The 7,500-nt window shown below is 36.1% G+C and overlaps 1 long non-coding RNA gene across 1 annotated transcript in view; it reads left to right on the top strand.

The window, feature by feature from the left end:
- Nucleotides 1-6,800, top strand: part of LOC136839149 (uncharacterized) — a 150,373-nt gene extending 143,573 nt beyond the window's left edge. Inside the window, exons 5-6 of the long non-coding RNA XR_010853219.1 lie at nucleotides 5,441-5,527; nucleotides 6,034-6,800. This is a non-coding gene — a long non-coding RNA (uncharacterized lncRNA). The remainder of the gene's footprint in view (nucleotides 1-5,440; nucleotides 5,528-6,033) is intronic.
- The last annotated feature ends 700 nt before the right edge of the window (nucleotides 6,801-7,500 follow it).

Below are 7,500 nucleotides of genomic sequence, written 5' to 3'. Positions count from 1 at the left end.
TAACTCTTAATTCACTTCACACCTATTATTGTACCTGTGTGTAAACATATATGTATGTATGTATGTATGTATGTATGTATGTATGTATGTATGTATGTATGTATGTATGTATATATATATATATATATATATATATATATATATATATATATATACACACATTATATGCATATGTTTATGTATGCATACATACACATACATATATCTATATATACATACATATATATAACATATATACATACATATGCATACATACATACATGCATATATATATATATATATATATATATATATATATATATATATATATATATATGCACAGTATATATATAAAGTAAAAAGCCCTCAACCGTTGCTGAAGAACCAAAGTAGTACAGGTGGTCTTTTTCATCTTTTTCCCGCTCCCCCTTCGTATTTTTTGTGTGACTTATCTCTTTCCTCTCTACTTTATCGTTATTCACAGTCGCAAAGTAAATGTTTTCGAACACTAGCTCAAACTGTTTTTAGATAGAAATAATAATTCGTGCGACACGAGCGATGATTTTTACTAAGTGAAACTGGAGAAACTACCTTGAAAAACCGCCTTGGACGATCAAAATTTTTGTGCAGTTTTGAGCACTGAATTAATAATTTAGCCGTCTATCGGTGCATATTGTGAGGTTCATAGGTAGGTTAAAAATTACCGAATTGCAAAATGTTGCGTTAAAGTCCTTAAAAAGTTGATCGTCTAGGACTAGCAAAGTCCCACCTTAAGAGGAATTGTCTTGATGAGTTTGATCTTAGTTTATTTTTCATTAAATCTAATTTAGGTTTTAAAGATTCGCTGCAATACCGTTAGCTCATTTTAAGCTTATTATACACAAGAAAACTTTTCAAAGTTGGGTTTATACCGTCATCTTATAATTCAAACAGATTTTTATGATTGTGGTGTCAATAGCACTGATTTTATGAATTTTTACAAATCAATAGTAATTAATCTGATACTACGACAAAATTATTTAAACACTTCTCTCACACACTACTATCATTTTTCAAACTGGGCTAGGTCACTTTTTTAAAATTCATAACCAATTCTTCATATCTTGTTAATTTGGAATATGAATTAGTCTTAACATGGAGAGAAATAGGTGTGAAGGCCAACGAATTTTCTGATCGTTGGCTATAAATAAAAAACTTCATTACGCTTGGAGGAATTCATGCTGTTAAATTAGTACTCGTAATATAAAGACAAAGGGAATAAGTAGTTTGGAAATTAAAGTATCATCATTTAAAAAAAATATTAAATATTTTGTTTACAGAAATTAATTCAACAACGATTTTAAAATTCAATCGTAATACTAATCATATCAGAAAAAATAACGATGATGATTAAAATGAATGGGGTACATCTGTTCCATTAGAAAGACATTCTATTTCTAACGCCGTAAAAAAAGAAAGAAAATTATACAAAACTCGAACAATTTTTTTTTCAATAGTATCTATCCATCTTTTCCTCCGGGAGAGGAAACCAACAGACCCATCCGATAGCTCCCAGCCCGAAATTCTCATTAAACTGGAGCGACCATTTTGGCTCGAGTCGGAGGGAATGTGAAGAGAGTGTCAGAAGGATGTCACCGACCCCTCCGCGCACCTGACACTATTGTTACCTTCCCACCTCCTCACTTTCCTTTTACTCACATCCCATGGGAGGAGGAGGAGGAGGAGGAGGATGAGTAGAGGAACACGAGATAACTAAAATGGGGTGGGTGGAGGTTGAAAGAAGGGGAAAAGGGAGATGAAGAAATAAGGAAAGGGGCAGGAAGATCGTACAAAAGTTGCCATCGCCATCGCCTTTTTAGTCATTCTCTCTCTCTCTCTCTCTCTCTCTCTCTCTCTCTCTCTCTCTCTCTCCTCTCAAAGCACAATATGGAAAAAACTCCCAGAACAACATCAAAGTGCAGTCAAACAAGAAATAAGGAAATAAATCCATGGATGGCCGCATCGGAACATACTAAACACAGGACCGATTAGAATCATTGTGGCGGGCGATTCTGACCTATCGCTCCCATCTACAGGAGGCACAGCGCTGGACAGAAAAAAAGGCCCCGCATAATAATAGCAATAAAAGGGAGTTTCTGATTCAAAACTTGTAGGATTTTTTCCTTTATCAAATTCAACGACGACAGTTTCGGATGACCATAAACTCCTTTTTATTTTAATTTCTAAATTTGTACCATTATATACACAGCGGTAGCTGGGAATATAACAAACATCAGTAATTCTCAAATCACTGTATTAATTCTGATAAATAATTAATCTAATTACAATCAAGCACTACTCTGGAGTAATCATGTTTACTTGTAACAGTGTACTTGGCATGAACACTGTCATGAAATATCTCTCTCTCTCTCTCTCTCTCTCTCTCTCTCTCTCTCTCTCTCTCTCCCAATTTGTCATAAGGCCAATGGTTCTTTCATTCGGGCGACTTATTTCTACTTCTTCCAAAATGAAATGGTTGGAACTTACATATTTTACTTATGTACCGTAGGTAGTACGATGAATGCACACAAGAGAATTCTGAAAAAAAAAAAAAATACACAATGCGCCGAAGTTTCTCCGGCGCAATCGGGTTTTCTGTACAGCGTATAATGCCGTATGAGCCGCGGCCCATGATCTTTCTGCCACGGCCCGGTGGTGGCCTGTCCTATAGCGTTACCAGACCCACGATCATGACCAATTTTAACCCTTAAATAAAATAAAAACTACTGAGGCTAGATGGCAGCAATTTGGTATGTTTCATTGGAGGGTGGCTGATCAACATGCCAATTTGCACCCCTGTAGCCTCAGCAGTTTTTAAGATCTGAGGGCGGACGGACAAATCCATCTTAGTATTTTCTTTTACAGAAAACTAAATAGGAAGTTTCCCTCTAACCAACTTACAATATTTGGCGCTAAGAATTCGTGAGAGTTCATTTATTTGAATTGACAAATTTTCTGTCTGGGGTTTTACCTAAATCACCTGGCCGGTGTAACGAAGAGTTTCACCACGAATGACATAGCTCTTCCTAATTTCAACTCACTTCATATTACAAAAATCAGAAATTCTCTTTCAGAAGGAAGTAAACAACGTTAACAGTTCCCTAAGCATAAAGTAATAAATGTGCATAAAAAGAAAATTATCTCACCTGTGTTACAAAAGTGAGCTACAGACTTTTGCAAGAGGTTACGAGGATCTCTGAAAATTCCGACAAACCTGAAAGTAAAAACTCCTTCCTTTCGGCTTCTTTACAAAACAAGACTCCTTCAGTTGAGAGTAAACCTGTTTCCACGAAGCGTATACCGCAAAAAATAAAAGGTTTAAAGATAACTCTAGCCACTGGCCATACTTCTTGAAAATTAATAGATTTCGCAGCAGCAGCCGTAGGTGGAAATGTATGATGCATGTAAACTCTATATAAAACATCTCATTTCTATCGGACATATCTCGTAACCATTCCTCGGCCCTTCTCCCCCTCCTCTTCTCCCTTCTCCGTCTTCCCCTTTTGCGAGAGATACATCCCCTCAACTTCCGTTCCCTTGCCTTACCTCATCTCTTAACCTCACCCCCAGCGCCCACCCTCCCATTCAACCCCCACTAAACTTAATTAGGACGAACAGAACTGCTCTTTGCCTCTCGCTTTCCCTTCTCTTCCCATTACTCTCACCTGTTTCCTCTCTCTCTCTCTCTCTCTCTCTCTCTCTCTCTCTCTCTCTCTCTCTCTTACTTATCAATATTCACTCCTCTACTCATTGTGTTCATTTCTTTCCTCGCATATAAGCTTCAAACCTTTATGCTTTTATCGCGCTCCCTAATCTCTTAATACCTGCAGCCACGCGTATCTCAGTAGCTTTCTAACCTCAAAGCTGCGGCTTTTATTTCCCTTTCTTTTCGCCTTATTATAATGCGAAGTTCTTTAAGGCTGCCTTCTTCAGCATACCTGCCATAAACATGAATGCTCATACAGTCATAAACACACTGATAGATACATACATACATACATACATACATACAAATATATATATATATATATTATATATATATATATATATATATATATATATATATATATATATTATATATATATATACGCACACACAAACATATATGTGTGCGCGCACGCGCATTTTAATTTCATAGGTAAACACGAGAACTGCTGTTTAGTATTTTCACTCTGACGGTGAATAAAAAAAATAAAAGTACTGTGAAAGATCACTTGAGAGCAAAGCAACCCACGCCTGTATGAGCATTCCTTTTGGCATCCAACCACACAGGCAACTAATACCTAAATCAAAATCTGTTTTCCCCTACAAACATCCCAAACAAAAGAATCGTTTTGTTCGCCAAGGAGTCCGCTGTCCTTTTCCAGGGAGAGAACACTAAAGAGCGGAGGAGGAGGAGGAGGAGGAGAAATGGGAGTAGAGAAAGAGAGAGATGAGAAAGATGAGAGAGGTTCCACCCTACACCCTCGAGCCATAGGATGATTTTGTCATTAGATTAATCCACTGTTTTCTTTTCTTTGGCGACGACCGAAATCTTACCGTATAAAGTCAGGATTCCATGGAGATTGTGTGTTTATTTGAACTCTTTTTGTCTTCGTTTTTTTCTTTTGTACATATTCTATTTAGCTGCTTTTTACTCTTAAGTTGTTACACTTGTGGTTAAAATATTTATAATAACTTACTTGTTTTTCCTTATATTTTCGACGGGTAATTACAGTATACCAGAAAGATCTTCGTCAAATTTTATAACTCTTTGCGTGTGTCTATCCTATCGTTTGACTACTTCATATTACAAGGATTCTTTACTTATATATTATCCATGCTAAACCAAATTCCTGCACTTGAAGCATCTAGCAGCAAGTTGGTAATCATTATTAGTATATTTCAGTCTTGAATGTAAATTGGCATCCAGTCGAGTTCACAATGGTTTCAAGTTCTTGGTAAGAACCGATTATTATTCATAAATCTGTTATATGTCTTTCATTTTCTTAAGGTCGTAGACAATAAAACAAATCCTTTGTAACAACTTTCCTTGGATTTCATACGACCTGTGGCACTGCAAGACGAACTTCAAAAGCACAATAAAAACTTAAAAGATCACGTTGGTTCATTCAGTTCTCAACGGAGATAAACATAACTGAAGTTAAGAAAAAAAAAAAACTTTGGAAATGCCAAATCAATACCATCTTCCACCACCCCTATCCCCCCCCCCAAAAAAAATAGTTACATTCACCATATCTAAGGTCGATCGTGATTGTAAAAAATGTTTAATTAAAAAAAAAAAGGATAGACAGATCATGAACTCAATGCCAATGGACGGCCCTTGAAATTCGTCTGTGATTATTTCCTTTTTTTTTTTTTTTTTTTTTGAGCCTTTAGTAAACATGGGTTAACCCTACAATTAACCAAATTTTATTTTCAGATTGGACACAGTGGATGAAGGACGACCAAATTCCCTCATCTGTGACAGCCAACACTTAGACGCGCTTCTGTGGTGAGAGTAGCGGGGGTACGTAGATAAAATCCCTTATCACATCTCAACGTATCACTTAGTCATGGTTAATACAAATTACCCTAAATATTTTCCATTAGGATTCCAATTAAGTTAACTTCATATTTATTTTTGCTTGTAAACGATAGTTTCAACCCCTTCACTTTTTCGTCTACTCACCTTGAAAAAAATTAACGGACTAATTAGAGTTGAAATTTACTCCTCCCAGTTCTCCTGATCTTCCGACGAAAGTAATGGTTCATTCACAAAAAAAAAACTTTTATGTACATCACTCTCTTAACCAGAATCATATAACAGACCCCTCGAAATCAAAAAAGGAAACACGTCATCAGAAAGTAACCCCGAAAACTAAAGCTTGATTTTTTCTGTTTTACTAGATACTAACATGGCGATGCTTTAAAATTACCAACATACATTGGCTGTGCTTAACTCAAGGAAAAATGCATAAAATATCAATTCACTGAATACTTTATAACACTTTAATTTCTTCCGACTCCGTCTAGATTTCAAGGTGCCGCGAGGCATCTCGCCCATGAAAAGAGAGAAAAATTCCCTAACACCACAATGACATCCTTGTGAGGTCATCAACGGAAGTGCCAGAAAGGAGGTGCTCAAGTAACATCAGAATAATGCTCCAATGGCTAAACAGCTAAGGGAAGCCGGCAAGACCATCAATTAGACGTGAGGCCATCAACCGTAGACGATAACCCGCCATCATTCGCCAGCAACGAATATCCCATTCACGTTTCCTTATCATTTCTTTTATCCAGTTTTTATCAGCACTGGACGGAGAACTGATAAGGGCTTGTGAGGGAACAAGCTTCACGCAAGACATATTCCCCAGAAGAAGAATCACAAACAAAAGTTAAGACCCAAAGATGAATAAGGAAGGAAAGGTACTTCTGGGACAGAGGCTTCTTCAGTTTCATCTCTGTCCAAGATATTACGAAACTCTCCTGATTGTGTGCCTGGGGAGAGAAAAAGAAAGAGAAAGAGAAAAAGCGAGAGAGAGAGAGAGAGAGAGAGAGAGAGAGAGAGAGAGAGAGAGAGAGAGAGAGAGAGAGAGAGAAATAAATGTAAAAAGAAAAGCAAGAATGAATGCATATTACAGGCATATAAATGTAGGTTATAAAAACTAAATAGTGTGTGTATGTAACATATGTGAACTCAATTATGTCAATGTACGGTATATGTGTGTGTGTGTATATATATATATAATTTATATTTATAAATTATATATATATATATATTGATAATATAAAATGGAACACTTGGACAGAAGGCAAGCAAAGATTGTTTGTATAAAGACATTTTGGTCACAAGAGAAAAAAAAAATAAAGAATCACAGGGAGCCGAGATCTTTCGTCTTATTTCCCAGACATTATCAAAGCCGAGGTGCTTTGACAATGCCTTGAGAATAAAAAGAAAGTTTTTTCTTTCCCTTTATTTCAACGGTTATTGTTTTACATTTTGTAGATTTGTAATCAGCGTATGTATTATTTTTATCTCACAATAGAAATATACACAACTATTTACATATACCACTGCTGACGTGAGATATAAATGGATATTATAAAAATAAACCTATGCAACTGCACTATGAAATATATAATTATTCATTACATACACTTGCAACCGAAATTGTTTGTATATCTGTGTATTACGTAGATATAATTGGTAAAACCTAAATAGGGTCACCAATAAACGCTCCTTATAAAGTGTCTGATCTTATGCAAATTGTATGTGTCAACTTCCAGGCAGGACTACAAGACGAAAAGAATACATCAATATCACCTGCCAATTAGAAATGTATAAGTCTTGTATCTATTACAAAGGAACTAAAGAGATTTATATTTGGCAGCCTTCTGGACTGCTAGCACAATCACGCTGAGGTACAAAGATATGACAGCAGTATGTTTTATTTTTTGTGGGGGACAAGGAGCGGGATCGCGCTCCATCATGCTGATGCT

The sequence above is a fragment of the Macrobrachium rosenbergii genome, chromosome 1, assembly GCF_040412425.1.
Source record: "Macrobrachium rosenbergii isolate ZJJX-2024 chromosome 1, ASM4041242v1, whole genome shotgun sequence".
Classification (NCBI taxonomy): Eukaryota; Metazoa; Arthropoda; class Malacostraca; order Decapoda; family Palaemonidae; genus Macrobrachium; species Macrobrachium rosenbergii.
This window is presented reverse-complemented; position numbering and strand designations above follow the sequence as displayed.